Raw genomic sequence first — 15,705 nt, 5'->3', positions numbered from 1 at the left:
GTCAAAGATTGGTTGACTGTATATGTGTGGGTTTATTTCTGGGCTCTCACTTTTCTAAAACTGGGTATGATAAGACCTAGGTAACTAAGACAGTTGGGTGAGCCTAAAAGAAGGGAAAGATTGCCCTAGGTTAGGCCTTATAGCTTAGGAGGCAAAAGGAAGTCTCAAGTCTCCTGTGTGCTTCAGCCCATTAACCAGGTTTGGAGATCATACAGAAAATTAAGGTTTAAGTGCTAGCTAACAGCGAAACATATTAAAAAACTACTTATAACCCTACTGTGGTTTTAAATAGACAAATGATATTGTGAGTCCAAAGATTCAGAAACTCTGATACTGTTCATATCGAGAGATTTAACTAAAACAAAGTTTCAGCTGGAGAGAAGAATGAAAGATAAGTACAGAGAAAGGCAAGGTACAAAGGAGATTTTCTGAGGCTATTCGGGGTCAGCGTGGAGACCCTGTGCACTTGGGGAAATGGAAAAAGGTAGCGTTAAAGAGTAAATTGTAGATGGAAGCCATGAAGGCCCAAACTGATCATGTCACACTTTTGCTTTGAGTAGGCTGGTAATGATTTCCCCAGGAAACCCCACTATGCAAATAAGAAAGTTTGAAAGTATGACTTAATGATTAATGAAGCTCACACTAGTATGTTCAATGGGAAAATTTTACTTGTCTAAATGTCCAGATAGTAACTTGGTTCTTTCTCTCCGGGGTCCTGAAGAACAGAGGAGATGCTTTTCTGCCAGCTGGAAGGGGTAGCAGGTGGGGTAATGGATTCCCAGCCTGCCAGAGGCTGAGGTTCTAATTAGAATTTTCCTTCTGGCTTTTAGCAAGCAGCTTTCACTTCATAGTGTCCTTAGAGAAGAACGTTCCGTATTCAGCAAGAAACTGCCCTATTTAAATGTATAAAATCTTTTTGTATTTGGGCTATAAAGCAAGTGGTCTTCAAGGTTCACGGCAAGTATGTCTTGTAATATAAAAAGCATCATTAGCTCATGAAAATGCTATTTAAAAATGCAAGTTTGCCTTAGGTAATAATGTTGAAATAAGAAGTCAGGAAATTTAAGGCAGAATTGGGAAACTTTAAAATTTAGATTCTTTAGTTTATGTATTGTATGGATTTTAATACACATAGATGAATGGTGAAGTTGGTAGAAGGAGAAAGAAAAGAGAGATATGGAGGTGAGAGAGAGTGAAAATGTGCAAGAGATGATGACAGTGTTGGAGAAGGCAGAGGTTTTTGCCATAAAGAATCTCCAGCTGGGATCTCTTGAGGCCAGGAGTTTGAGGCCAGCTTGGGCAACAAAGTAAGACCGCATCTCAATAAATAAATAAATAAATAAATAAATAAATAAATAAATAAAAATAAATATCAGTTGGGCATTGTGGTGTGCATCTGTAGTCCCAACTACTCAGGAGGCTGAGGCAGAAGGATCACTTGAGCTCAGGAGTTCAAGGCTGCAGTGAGCTATGATGCGCCACTGCACTCCAGCCCAGGGAACAGAGCAAGATCCTGTCTTTTAAAGAGGAAGAGAGAGAAAGAGAGAGAGAGAGAGAGAGACAGAGAGACAGAGAGAGAGACTGACTGACTCCATTGGGCTTTTTCTTTTTCGCTTTAAATAAAATTTTAAGGTTTAGTTGTTTAGCCTGTACTGCCTTCTCCTGGTTGGTCTTGGATTAGCAGCTCAGATATAACAAAAGTGAACTGTGTGAATGAACCCAAATGTAACACAGACGTTATGTGCCGGATTTAGCTGCCTGCCTGTTGCGATTTACCACAGTGCTAGTAATATATCCAGGTCGCAGTGGGCTGGCTTCAGGCCGTGATGGTGTTTTTTTCATGATACTTGCTATTGTGATACTATGCATATATTAATAAGACGTCTAAGCAGAATACCTATTCCAAAATGGAATGAAGCACATGTGTGCAGACTGAGGTGCCTGTGAGTTGCTTACTTCTAAAAGAGAGAGATTATGCAAAATCTAAACCCTTGTAATGTACTTAATCTTGTAAATGTGCTAAAGAAACATTTCTTGCAGGCCTCCAGAGTTGACTTTAATTTTTCTTTTATGACCTGCCGGGAGTAGAGTGGAGAGGTTAAACTATAGTTTCCAGAATCACAGACAAATCTTAGTTTGAAGAAAAGGTGGTACTTTCTTAGTGATAATTCTCTTGCTTAATAGTCAGAGAGATTTTGGGAAATTCTGAGAATGATGCCTATAAAGTGAAAGAAAAGGAGGAGACTGAGAAAAAGGAAACAGAAAAGCAAAGTTACTGATTTTGAGCAGGCAAAACTGAAAAACTCATCTTATCAATTATCTATCTATCTATCTATCTATCTATCTATCTATCTATCTATCTATCTATCATCTATCTATTTATTGTGAAAGGAACAGCTCAGGGAAAACCTGCCTCCCATTTCTATTCAAAGCCATCCCTCTGCTCACTGAGATAGATGCATATCTGATTGTCTCCTTTGGAAAGTCTAATCAGGAACTCAAAAGAATGCAGCCTTCATCACTCGCCTGTCTGTGGCCTGGAAGCCCCCTCCCTGCTTCGAGTCTTCCTGCCTTTGCTTTTAGTTGTCCCGCCTTTCCAGACCAAACCAATGTACTTCTCACATATATTGATTGGTGTCTCATGTCGCCCTAAAATGTATAAAACTCAGCTGTTGGCCGGGCGCGGTGGCTCAAGCCTGTAATCCCAGCACTTTGGGAGGCCGAGATGGGTGGATCACGAGGTCAGGAGATCGAGACCATCCTGGCTAACACGGTGAAACCCTGTCTCTACTAAAAAATACAAAAACTAGCCGGGCAAGGTGGTGGGTGCCTGTAGTCCCAGCTACTTGGGAGGCTGAGGCAGGAGAATGGCGCAAACCCGGGAGGCGGAGCTTGCAGCAAGCTGAGATCCGGCCACTGCACTCCAGCCTGGGCGGCAGAGCAAGACTCTGTCTCAAAAAAAACCAAAAAACAAAAAACCTCCACAAAACTCAGTTGTTCCCCGACCACCTTGGGCACATGTCGTCAGAACTTCCTGTGACTGTGTCACAGGTACGTCCTCAACCTTGGCAAAATAAACTTTCTTTTTTTTTTTTTTTTATGAGGGTAAATGGTAATTTATTTATTTATTTTTATTTTTTTTAAAATTTATTTATTATTATTATACTTTAAGTTGTAGGGTACATGTGCATAACGTGCAGGTTTGTTACATATGTATACTTGTGCCATGTTGCTGTGCTGCACCCATCAACTCGTCATTTACATCAGGTATAACTCCCAATGCAATCCCTCCCCCCTCCCCCCTCAACATGATAGGCCCCGGTGTGTGATGTTCCCTTTCCTGAGTCCAAGTGATCTCATTGTTCAGTTCCCACCTATGAGTGAGAGCATGCGGTGTTTGCTTTTCTGTTCTTGTGATAGTTTGCTAAGAATGATGGTTTCCAGCTGCATCCATGTTCCTACAAAGGACGCAAACTCATCCTTTTTGATGGCTGCATAGTATTCCATGGTGTATATGTGCCACATTTTCTTAATCCAATCTGTCACTGATGGACATTTGGGTTGATTCCAAGTCTTTGCTATTGTGAAGAGTGCTGCAATAAACATACGTGTGCATGTGTCTTTGTAGCAGCATAATTTATAATCCTTTGGGTATATACCCAGTAATGGGATGGCTGGGTCATATGGTACATCTAGTTCTAGATCCTTGAGGAATCGCCATACTGTTTTCCATAATGGTTGAACTAGTTTACAATCCCACCAACAGTGTAAAAGTGTTCCTATTTCTCCACATTCTCTCCAGCACCTGTTGTTTCCTGACTTTTTAATGATCGGCATTCTAACTGGTGTGAGATGGTATCTCATTGTGGTTTTGATTTGCATTTCTCTGATGGCCAGTGATGATGAGCATTTTTTCATGTGTCTGTTGGCTGTATGAATGTCTTCTTTTGAGAAATGTCTGTTCATATCCTTTGCCCACTTTTTGATGGGGTTGTTTGTTTTTTTCTTGTAAATTTGTTTGAGTTCTTTGTAGGTTCTGGATATTAGCCCTTTGTCAGATGAGTAGATTGCAAAAATTTTCTCCCATTGTGTAGGTTGCCTGTTCACTCTGATGGTAGTTTCTTTTGCTGTGCAGAAGCTTTTTAGTTTAATGAGATCCCATTTGTCAATTTTGGCTTTTGCTGCCGTTGCTTTTGGTGTTTTAGACATGAAGTCTTTGCCCATGCCTATGTCCTGAATGGTACTACCTAGGTTTTCCTCTAGGATTTTTATGGTATTAGGTCTAACATTTAAGTCTCTAATCCATCTTGAATTAATTTTCGTATAAGGAGTAAGGAAAGGATCCTGTTTCAGCTTTCTACTTATGGCTAGCCAATTTTCCCAGCACCATTTATTAAATAGGGAATCCTTTCCCCATTTCTTGTTTCTCTCAGGTTTGTCAAAGATCAGATGGCTGTAGATGTGTGGTATTATTTCTGAGGACTCTGTTCTGTTCCATTGGTCTATATCTCTGTTTTGGTACCAGTACCATGCTGTTTTGGTTACTGTAGCCTTGTAGTATAGTTTGAAGTCAGGTAGCGTGATGCCTCCAGCTTTGTCCTTTTGACTTAGGATTGTCTTGGAGATGCGGGCTCTTTTTTGGTTCCATATGAACTTTAAAGCAGTTTTTTCCAATTCTGTGAAGAAACTCATTGGTAGCTTGATGGGGATGGCATTGAATCTATAAATTACCTTGGGCAGTATGGCCATTTTCACTAGATTGATTCTTCCTATCCATGAGCATGGTATGTTCTTCCATTTGTTTGTGTCCTCTTTTATTTCACTGAGCAGTGGTTTGTAGTTCTCCTTGAAGAGGTCCTTTACATCCCTTGTAAGTTGGATTCCTAGGTATTTTATTTTCTTTGAAGCAATTGTGAATGGAAGTTCATTCATGATTTGGCTCTCTGTTTGTCTGTTACTGGTGTATAAGAATGCTTGTGATTTTTGCACATTAATTTTGTATCCTGAGACATTGCTGAAGTTGCTTATCAGCTTAAGGAGATTTTGGGCTGAGACAATGGGGTTTTCTAAATATACAATCATGTCATCTGCAAACAGGGACAATTTGACTTCTTCTTTTCCTAACTGAATACCCTTGATTTCTTTCTCTTGCCTAATTGCCCTAGCCAGAACTTCCAACACTATGTTGAATATGAGTGGTGAGAGAGGGCATCCCTGTCTTGTGCCAGTTTTCAAAGGGAATTTTTCCAGTTTTTGCCCATTCAGTATGATATTGGCTGTGGGTTTGTCATAAATAGCTCTTATTATTTTGAGGTACGTTCCATCAATACCGAATTTATTGAGCATTTTTAGCATGAAGGGCTGTTGAATTTTGTCAAAAGCCTTTTCTGCATCTATTGAGCTAATCATGTGGTTCTTGTCTTTGGTTCTGTTTATATGCTGGATTATGTTTATTGATTTGTGAATGTTGAACCAGCCTTGCATCCCAGGGATGAAGCCCACTTGATCGTGGTGGATAAGCTTTTTGATATGTTGCTGGATTTGGTTTGCCAGTATTTTATTGAGGATTTTTGCATCGATGTTCATCAGGGATATTGGTCTAAAATTCTCTTTTTTTGTTGTTTCTCTGCCAGGCTTTGGTATCAGGATGATGTTGACCTCATCAAATGAGTCAGGGAGGATTCCCTCTTTTTCTATTGATTGGAGTAGTTTCAGAAGGAATGGCACCAGCTCCTCCTTGTACCTCTGGTAGAATTCAGCTGTGAATCCATCTGGTCCTGGACTTTTTTTGGTTGGTAGGCTATTAATTATTGCCTCAATTTCAGAGGCTGCTATTGGTCTATTCAGGGATTCAACTTCTTCCTGGTTTAGTCTTGAAAGAGTGTAAGTGTCCAGGAAATTATCCATTTCTTCTAGATTTTCTAGTTTATTTGCGTAGAGGTGTTTATAGTATTCTCTGATGGTAGTTTGTATTTCTGTGGGGTCGGTGGTGATATCCCCTTTATCATTTTTTATTGCGTCGATTTGATTCTTCTCTCTTTTCTTCTTTATTAGTCTTGCTAGCGGTCTGTCAATTTTGTTGATCTTTTCAAAAACCAACTCCTGGATTCATTGATTTTTTGGAGAGTTTTTTGTGTCTCTATCTCCTTCATTTCTGCTCTGATCTTAGTTATTTCTTGCCTTCTGCTAGCTTCTGAATGTGTTTGCTCTTGCTTCTCTAGTTCTTTTAATTGTGATGTTAGAGTGTCAATTTTAGATCTTCCCTGCTTTCTCTTGTTGGCATTTAGTGCTATAAATTTCCCTCTACACACTGCTTTAAATGTGTCCCAGAGATTCTGGTATGTTGTATCTTTGTTCTCATTGGTTTCAAAGAACATCTTTATTTCTGCCTTCATTTCGTTATGTACCCAGTAGTCATTCAGGAGCAGGTTGTTCCGTTTCCATGTAGTTGAGCGGTTTTGATTGAGTTTCTTAGTCCTCAGTTCTAGTTTGATTGCACTGTGGTCTGAGAGACAGTTTGTTATAACTTCTGTTCTTGTACATTTGCTGAGGAGTGCTTTACTTCCAATTATGTGGTCAATTTTGGAATAAGTGCGATGTGGTGCTGAGAAGAATGTATATTCTGTTGATTTGGGGTGGAGAGTTCTATAGATGTCTATGAGGTCTGCTTGCTGCAGAGATGAGTTCAATTCCTGGATATCCTTGTTAACTTTCTGTCTCGTTGATCTGTCTAATGTTGACAGTGGAGTGTTGAAGTCTCCCATTGTTATTGTATGGGAGTCTAAGTCTCTTTGTAAGTCTCTAAGGACTTGCTTTATGAATCTGGGTGCTCCTGTATTGGGTGCATATATATTTAGGATAGTTAGCTCTTCCTGTTGAATTGATCCCTTTACCATTATGTAATGGCCTTCTTTGTCTCTTTTGATCTTTGATGGTTTAAAGTCTGTTTTATCAGAGACTAGTATTGCAACCCCCGCTTTTTTTTGTTCTCCATTTGCTTGGTAAATCTTCCTCCATCCCTTTATTTTGAGCCTATGTATGTCTCTGCGTGTGAGATGGGTCTCCTGAATACAGCAGACTGATGGGTCTTGACTCTTGATCCAGTTTGCCAGTCTGTGTCTCTTAATTGGAGCATTTAGTCCATTTACTTTTAAGGTTAAGATTGTTATGTGTGAACTTGATCCTGCCATTATGATATTAACTGGTTATTTTGCTCGTTAGTTGATGCAGTTTCTTCCTAGCCTCGATGGTCTTTACATTTTGGCATGTTTTTGCAATGGCTGGTACCGGTTGTTCCTTTCCATGTTTAGTGCTTCCTTCAGGGTCTCTTGTAGAGCAGGCCTGGTGGTGACAAAATCTCTAAGCATTTGCTTATCTGTAAAGGATTTTATTTCTCCTTCACTTATGAAACTTAGTTTGGCTGGACATGAAATTCTGGGTTGAAAATTCTTTTCTTTAAGAATGTTGAATATTGGCCCCCACTCTCTTCTGGCTTGTAGAGTTTCTGCTGAGAGATCTGCTGTTAGTCTGATGGGCTTCCCTTTGTGGGTAACCCGACCTTTCTCTCTGGCTGCCCTTAAGATTTTTTCCTTCATTTCAACTTTGGTAAATCTGGCAATTATGTGTCTTGGAGTTGCTCTTCTCGAGGAGTATCTTTGTGGCGTTCTCTGTATTTCCTGGATTTGAATGTTGGCCTGCCCTACTAGGTTGGGGAAGTTCTCCTGGATGATATCCTGAAGAGTGTTTTCCAACTTGGTTCCATTTTCGCCCTCACTTTCAGGTACCCCAATCAGACGTAGATTTGGTCTTTTTACATAATCCCATACTTCTTGCAGGCTTTGTTCATTTCTTTTTCTTCTTTTTTCTTTTGGTTTCTCTTCTCGCTTCATTTCATTCATTTGATCCTCAATCGCAGATACTCTTTCTTCCAGTTGATCGAGTAGGTTACTGAAGCTTGTGCATTTGTCACGTATTTCTCGTGTCATGGTTTTCATCTCTTTCATTTCGTTTATGACCATCTCTGCATTAATTACTCTAGCCATCAATTCTTCCACTTTTTTTTAAGATTTTTAGTTTCTTTGCGCTGGGTACGTAATTCCTCCTTTAGCTCTGAGAAATTTGATGGACTGAAGCCTTCTTCTCTCATCTCATCAAAGTCATTCTCCGTCCAGCTTTGATCCGTTGCTGGCGATGAGCTGCGCTCCTTTGCCGGGGGAGATGCGCTCTTATTTTTTGAATTTCCAGCTTTTCTGCCCTGCTTTTTCCCCATCTTTGTGGTTTTATCTGCCTCTGGTCTTTGATGATGGTGATGTACTGATGGGGTTTTGGTGTAGGTGTCCTTCCTGTTCGATAGTTTTCCTTCTAACAGTCAGGACCCTCAGCTGTAGGTCTGTTGGAGATTGCTTGAGGTCCACTCCAGACCCTGTTTGCCTGGGTATCAGCAGCAGAGGCTGCAGAAGATAGAATATTTCTGAACAGCGAGTGTACCTGTCTGATTCTTGCTTTGGAAGCTTCCTCTCAGGGGTGTACTCCACCCTGTGAGGTGTGGGGTGTCAGACTGCCCCTAGTGGGGGATGTCTCCCAGTTAGGCTACTCAGGGGTCAGGGACCCACTTGAGCAGGGAGTCTGTCCCTTCTCAGATCTCAGCCTCCGTGTTGGGAGATCCACTGCTCTCTTCAAAGCTGTCAGACAGAGTCGTTTGCATCTGCAGAGGTTTCGGCTGTGTTTGCTATTGCCCTGTCCCCAGAGGTGGAGTCTACAGAGACAGGCAGGTTTCCTTGAGCTGCTGTGAGCTCCACCCAGTTCGAGCTTCCCAGCAGCTTTGTTTACCTACTTAAGCCTCAGCAATGGCGGGCGCCCCTCCCCCAGCCTCGCTGCTGCCTTGCCGGTAGATCACAGACTGCTGTGCTAGCAATGAGGGAGGCTCCGTGGGTGTGGGACCCTCCCGGCCAGGTGTGGGATATGATCTCCTGGTGTGCCTGTTTGCTTAAAGCGCAGTATTGGGGTGGGAGTTACCCGATTTTCCAGGTGTTGTGTGTCTCAGTTCCCCTGGCTAGGAAAAGGGATTCCCTTCCCCCTTGTGCTTCCCAGGTGAGGCAATGCCTCGCCCTGCTTCAGCTCTCGCTCGTCGGGCTGCAGCAGCTGAGCAGCACCGATCGTCCGGCACTCCCCAGTGAGATGAACCCAGTACCTCAGTTGAAAATGCAGAAATCGCCGGTCTTCTGTGTCGCTCGCGCTGGGAGTTGGAGACTGGAGCTGTTCCTATTCGGCCATCTTGCTCAGTCCCCCCGCAAAATAAACTTTCTAAATTAACAGACCTTTCTCAAATTTTGATCGATCGATCGATCTATCTATCTATCTATCTATCTATCTATCTATCTATCTTCTTCCTATCATTTATCCATCCATCATCTACCAATAATCCATCTATCACTCTATCTCTATTATATCTATCATCTGTCTATCATTTGTCCATCCATCATCTATCAGTTATCTGTATATCTATCCCATTATACTGCCAGGAACTGTATAATGTTGGGAACCTATCTTTAAGGAACTTAAAAAGATGAAAAAGAATCAGGAAATGCTGATACAAAAGAAATAAATAGAGAATAAGGAGCAGAGCTGGATCCTGGCTCTGGCCTTCTGTTAGAGTGTCCGTGCCTTCAGAAGTGCTGGAGCAGGAAGAGATACATGGATATGGCTGGGTCATAAGTAAAAGTCTATGTCCAAATGGTGGAAACTTGGGAGGTTGAACCAGTCAAGAATTATAAGCAGCCTGTAGGAAACAATACAAGTGAGGACGGAATAAGAGCTAAGTAAAAACTTGGGAAAAGCACCTGTAATCCCAGCACTTTGGGAGGCTGAGCAGGCAGATCACAAGGTCAAGAGATTGAGACCATCCTGGTCAACATGATGAAACCCCTTCTCTACTAAAAATACAAAAATTAGCTGGGTGTGGTGGTGTGTGCTTGTAATCCCAGCTACTTGGGAGGCTGAGGCAGGAGAATCACTCGAACCTGGGAGGCAGAGGTTGCAGTGAGCCGAGATCACGCCACTGCACTCCAGCCTGGTGACAGAGTAAGACTCCATCTCAAAACAAAAACAAAACAAAACAACACAAACCTGGAAAGAGAAAAAAAAAAAAACAAAACCAAAAACAGAAGAGAGAATCAGAAAGTTAATGTCTGATCATATAGGGAAGAGGCCAGAGGAGCAGCAGGGAAATCAATCTGGGTTGAATCTGGCAGAAAATGCACACAGAGAGAGAACTCAGCGTGCGAGTTTCTTGTATTTTCAAATGACTTCTAATTCCTGGTCACTCCATGCACAGAGGTTGTACTCCTGGAGAGCTTGAAGGTAGCAAATAGCTTTGATGGAATGTGGCTGCAAAGATTATTAACCTTCCTACAGAAGAGAGATTAGCAGCAGACATGTGCCTCTTGTGTGTGTGTATAAAATCAGTATGTTCAAATAAACCGGCTGGGTTGCTGCTTTGGTTTGTGCTAACTAATTATTTTGTTTTCAAAGCTTTAGGAAAGAACTCCATTTATATTGTTTTAAAGAAAAAACAAAGATTGACTGAGGTAAACTTGGAGTAAGTATAGGCCTAATCAAACAGGGTCCCCTGGATCAAAGCTCAAGCCTGCTGGTTTATCAATGAGATGTCTTTGCTAAAGAGTTGATTTTGGATAAGGGACTATGTTCACTTAATAAATTACAAGCACCAAAAAGTCACAGAGATACTATAAAATGATCTGATTATTTTGTTTTTAGAATATAAAGGTATGGGGGAGACTTGTCTCTTGTTTGTTGTAACAGAGCCTAGAATTGAATAAATATCAACTAGTGATGGTAACGTGAAAATCTTGATCACTGCAGAGATTAAAAAAACCAAATCTCATAGCTTTACCCAGAAACCTAATAAGAGCTAAAATTACTAATTAAAAAAATGAATAAAAGCCAAGCCAAACCAAGAGAGGATAATCTAAGTTAAAGTATGTGACCAGGCAGGTTGCTTAAGTTGTAGTAGAAATATTTTAATGAGCTAGGAGCAAGATGAATATGGAGTATTAATAATTGTAATTTTCCTTCGTAGTTAAGATATCAGAAACCAGTGAGATATCTCATAGCCTGTAAAAGCAGAACCTCTAATTTTAAGAGCCAATTTATTTCACCTTAATTGGAGATGTTGGAAAGACTTTTGAGATTGTTATTTAAATGCCATTTGCTATTAAACTGTGGTTAGAAAATCTGCTCAGTCAAAATGATGCTGAAAGAGCATTAGGTTTATGAATCACAAAAGCCAGAGTGATTGTAATTAGTTTCCTGAACTTCAGTACAATAGAGATGTTTAATATGCAATGGGACACTGTTTTAAAATTGTTACACGACAGGTGATCGGAGTCTTGGCTTCTCTCCCCACCTTGATTATCAACCAAGTAAAGGTTAGGTGCAGTATTGTGTGTTTTCATCTTAAAGATTCCTATTCTGCAGAATGGGTTAATGATGTGAACATTTGGGTATTGTGGTGCACAGAGTGGGTTCTTGTGTCTCTTCGGAGCAAAGTCTTCTTATACATCATCATGAACCTCATAATGACATTTTGGTCAATGACAACTGCATATATGACGGTGGTCCCCTAAGATTACAATGGAACAGGAAAGCATAGCTGAAGAAGAGGCAAGAGAAAAGAAAATTGCAGGAGAAGAAAAAGAAGAGCTCCCAAGAAAATTCACCATGAAGGGTTTAGCAGAAGTTTTGCAGACCTCAATAAGCTTCTTAAAAAGTTTGAAAATATGGACTTCAACATCAAAAGGTTTTCATTAATAGAGAGAAATCTCCAGGGTGCATTATCTACTCCCAGGCAGATAATCTATGATGAAAAAAGAAACAAACTAAGAAACCATGATGAACATATTCCTGAAAAAAGTGACACCTTCTCAGGAAGAGCCTCAGGCAGATCTTTCAGGAGTACCCAGAATAGGGCATTGTTATCACAGGAGATGACGGCACCATGTGTGTTTTATCCCCTGGAGACCATCCAGTGGGACAAGAAGTGGAGGCGGAAGGCAGTGCTATTGGTGATCCTAACCCTGTAGGGGTTAGGCTGATGTGTGTGTTTATGTCTTAGTTTTTAACAAAAACATTTAAAAAGTAAAGGAAAAAACATCTTAAAAACAGAAAAGAGCTTATAGAATAAGACGATAAAGAAAGAAGAAAATATTTTTGTACAGCTGTATGGTGTGTTTATGTGTTATTTCAAGAGTCAAAAAGTTTAGAAAATTTAAAGTTGAAAAGTTACAATAAACTAAGTTTAATTTGTTATTTAAGATAGAAAAATATTTTCTATAAATGTAGTTCTAGCCTAAGGGCGTAGTGTTTATAAAGTCTACAGTAGTGTACAGTCAAGTCCTAGGCTTTACATACACTCACCACTCTCTCACTGACTCACCCGGAGCGACTTCCAGTCTTGTAAGCTCCTTTCGTGGTAAGTGGACTATACAAGTGTACTATTTTTTATCTTTTACTCTGTATTGTTACTGTACCTTTTCTATGTTTGGTTATGTTTAGATTCACAAATACTTCCCGTTTTGTTGTAATTGCCTACAGTATTCAGCACAGTAACATGCTGTACCAGTTTGTAGCCTAGAAGCAATAGGCTCTACCATATAGCGTACATCTGCAGAAGGCTGCACTCTCTAGGTTTGTGTGAGTTCACTCTATGATGTTCACTCAACGAAGAAATCGCCTGAGTCACATTTCTCAGAACGTATCCCTGTCGTTAAGTGAAGCATGACTGTAGTTAAGATGAGGTTATAATGGATTAGGATGGGTCCTAAATCCAATGACTGATGTCTTTTTAATAGGCCAGTGAAAACAGAGAGAGACACAGAGGTCCATATAGTTAGGAACACCATGTGAAGATGGCAGAAGAGACTGAAATGACACATCGACAAGCCAAGGAATGCCAAGACTTATGGTAGTTGTATCATTATTAGAATTATTTTGTATGCTATTATTATAATTGGTTGTATTTCATATGGCATTTATTGACCTGATGTTAATATTTGACCAGTTTTATTTTTCTTTCTTTCACTGAAAAACCTAGGTCCATTCTTCTTTTTTTCAAGTATCATTTTGATTCAGCATGTTTTAGTTGCTTCAATTGTATATTTAAGACTTGACTCCCCAAGAAATAGGAACACTTTTACACTATTGGTGGGAGTGTAAATTAGTTCCGCCATTGTGGAGATTCCTCAGGGATCTAGAACCAGAAATACCATTTGACCCAGTAATCCCATTACTGGGTATATACCCAAAGGATTATAAATTCTATGAAGACACATGCACATGTATGTTTATTGCAGCACTATTCACAATAACAAAGACTTGCAACCAACCCAAATGCCCATCAATAATAGACTGGTTAAAGAAAATGTGGCACATACATACCATGTAATACTATGCAGCCATAAAAAAGAGTGAGTTCTTATCCTTTGCAGAAGTATAGATGAAGCTGGAAACCATCGTTCTCAGCAAACTAACACAGGAACAGAAAACCAGACACTGCATGTTCTCACTCATAAGTGGGAGATGAACAATGAGAACACATTGACACAGGGAGGGGAACTTCACACACGGGGGCCTGTTGGGTGGAGGGAAAGGGGAAGGAGGGCATTACGACAAATATTGCAGGCAGGGCTTAAAACCTAGATGACAGGTTGATAGGTGCACTATCACGGCACATGTATACCTATGTAACAAACCTGCACGTTCTGCACATGTATCCCAGAACTTAAAATAATAAAAAACAGACTTGACTCCCCATTTCCTCAATTTTGTAATCAAATAACAGAGCATTTGCTTCTTTATTGGGAAATATATATAGTGCCCATTTTTCTAACATCAAAGTTGTAGCTTAAATATATATATGTAACACATATATTTATATTAGAAATATATATAGTTGTAATTTACACACACACACACACACTGAAGATAAAAGTCTTGATCAGGCTGGACTCAAGCATTCCTGCACTCAAGTTATCCTCCTGCCTCAGCCTCCTGAGTAGCTGGGGCTACAGGCATGCACCACTGCACCCCGCTTATAGCTGATAATTTAATATGAATTTATCTTAGCTAATCATATCTGCAAAGACCCTATTGCCAAATAAGGTCACATTCTGAGGTTTGGGATAGACATAAATTTTTTATATTTGCTATAGTTAGTGTTCTGTTTTTTAAATTTATATTAAATAAATGCTTCTGTTTTGAGGCATTTATATTAAAGAATATTATTTATTTATTATTTATAAAATAAATGTATATATTAAACAAATGCTTCCTTAAAGTTTCTTTATTTCCTGTCTGGCTTCCTTGCTGTTATATTGCTAAACTTGTTTGGGAAACATATTTCATTTCCATTCCATGGGTGGTTACTCAAACGTTTTTTCAACTATGTTTAACATGATGCTCCAAGCATTTTTTGGGGGGTGTTTCCCCTTGACATAAGAAGTTTAGGATACTTTTATTTTTATTTCTCCAGTTCCACAATATTCACTCTCTTCTCTGAATTCTGCCTTTTACACTGATACTCTTTTGTAATTTAGATACTGATAATTTTACTAATGATATTATTTTTACGTTATATATCTTCTCTTTGGGGACATATTTTGCTTTGCATTCAATTTTATTCCCAGACATTAATATTTTTCTTAGGTTTAATATGTGTTTTTAACTGATCTTAAGGGACTCTGTTAATTCTATTCTTTCAGTCAGTTGGAGTATGTCTTTGAGTAATTTCTTAAAAGAGAAGTATGTTTTCTGAGCTGTTGCACAGCTGACTTTTTTTTTTACTTTGAACTTGAATAACAGCTTGAATTTTATTCCATTTAGTTATGGGGTTTTGTGTTTTGTTTTTACTGCTTTAGAGACAGAGTCTTGCTGTGTTGCCCAGGCTGGAGTACAGTGGCATGATTATAGCTCACTGTAACCTTGAACTCCCAGACTCAAGTGTCCCTCCTGCCTCAGCCTCGTGAGTACATCCAGCTAATTAATTTTGCTTTTGTAGAGGTAGGGTCTCACTATGTTTCCCAGGCTGGTCTTGAACTCCAGGCCTCAAGTAATCCTCCCATTTCTGCTTCCCAAAGTGATGGGTAGAGGTAGCTAAATAAAGAATTCTGGCTGGACGCAGTGGCTCACACCTGTAATACCAGCACTTTGGAAGACCGAGGCGGGTAGATCACAAGGTTGGGAGATTGAGACCATCCTGGCTAACATGGTAAAACCCCATCTCTACTAAAAATAGAAAAAATTAACCAGGCGTGGTGGTGGGCGCCTGTTGTCCCAGCTACTTGGGAGGCTGAGGCAGGAGAATGGCATGAACCTGAGAGGCGGAGCTCACGGTGAGCTGAGATCGCACCATGGCACTGCAGCCTGGGTGACAGTGCGAGACTCTGTCTCAAAAAAAAAAAAAAAAGAATTCTATCACTATTATTGTTATTACTATTCAAAAATTCAAAAATGTTATGACAATGTCATTAGGTATAACATTTCTTCTTATTGATTTTTCTTGGGATAGCAATCTTTTTTGATTTATATATACTGGATTTCTGTAAATTTAGATTTTCTTCTAATGATTCACTTACTATATTTCTTCTTTTTTACTGGCTTCTTCAGAAACAACTATTATCCATATGATGT

The 15,705-nt window shown here is 39.8% G+C and overlaps 1 long non-coding RNA gene across 1 annotated transcript in view; it reads left to right on the top strand.

Annotated features, from left to right (window-relative positions):
* LOC139355690 (uncharacterized) overlaps window positions 1-15,005 on the top strand; it is a 35,837-nt gene extending 20,832 nt beyond the window's left edge. The window contains exons 3-4 of the long non-coding RNA XR_011606552.1: window positions 12,870-12,982; window positions 14,934-15,005. This is a non-coding gene — a long non-coding RNA (uncharacterized lncRNA). The remainder of the gene's footprint in view (window positions 1-12,869; window positions 12,983-14,933) is intronic.
* The last annotated feature ends 700 nt before the right edge of the window (window positions 15,006-15,705 follow it).

The sequence above is a fragment of the Macaca nemestrina genome, chromosome 8 (genome assembly GCF_043159975.1).
Source record: "Macaca nemestrina isolate mMacNem1 chromosome 8, mMacNem.hap1, whole genome shotgun sequence".
Taxonomy (NCBI): domain Eukaryota; kingdom Metazoa; phylum Chordata; class Mammalia; order Primates; family Cercopithecidae; genus Macaca; species Macaca nemestrina.
The sequence above is the reverse complement of the archived record's forward strand: the minus strand, read 5'-3'. Positions and strand labels throughout refer to the sequence as shown.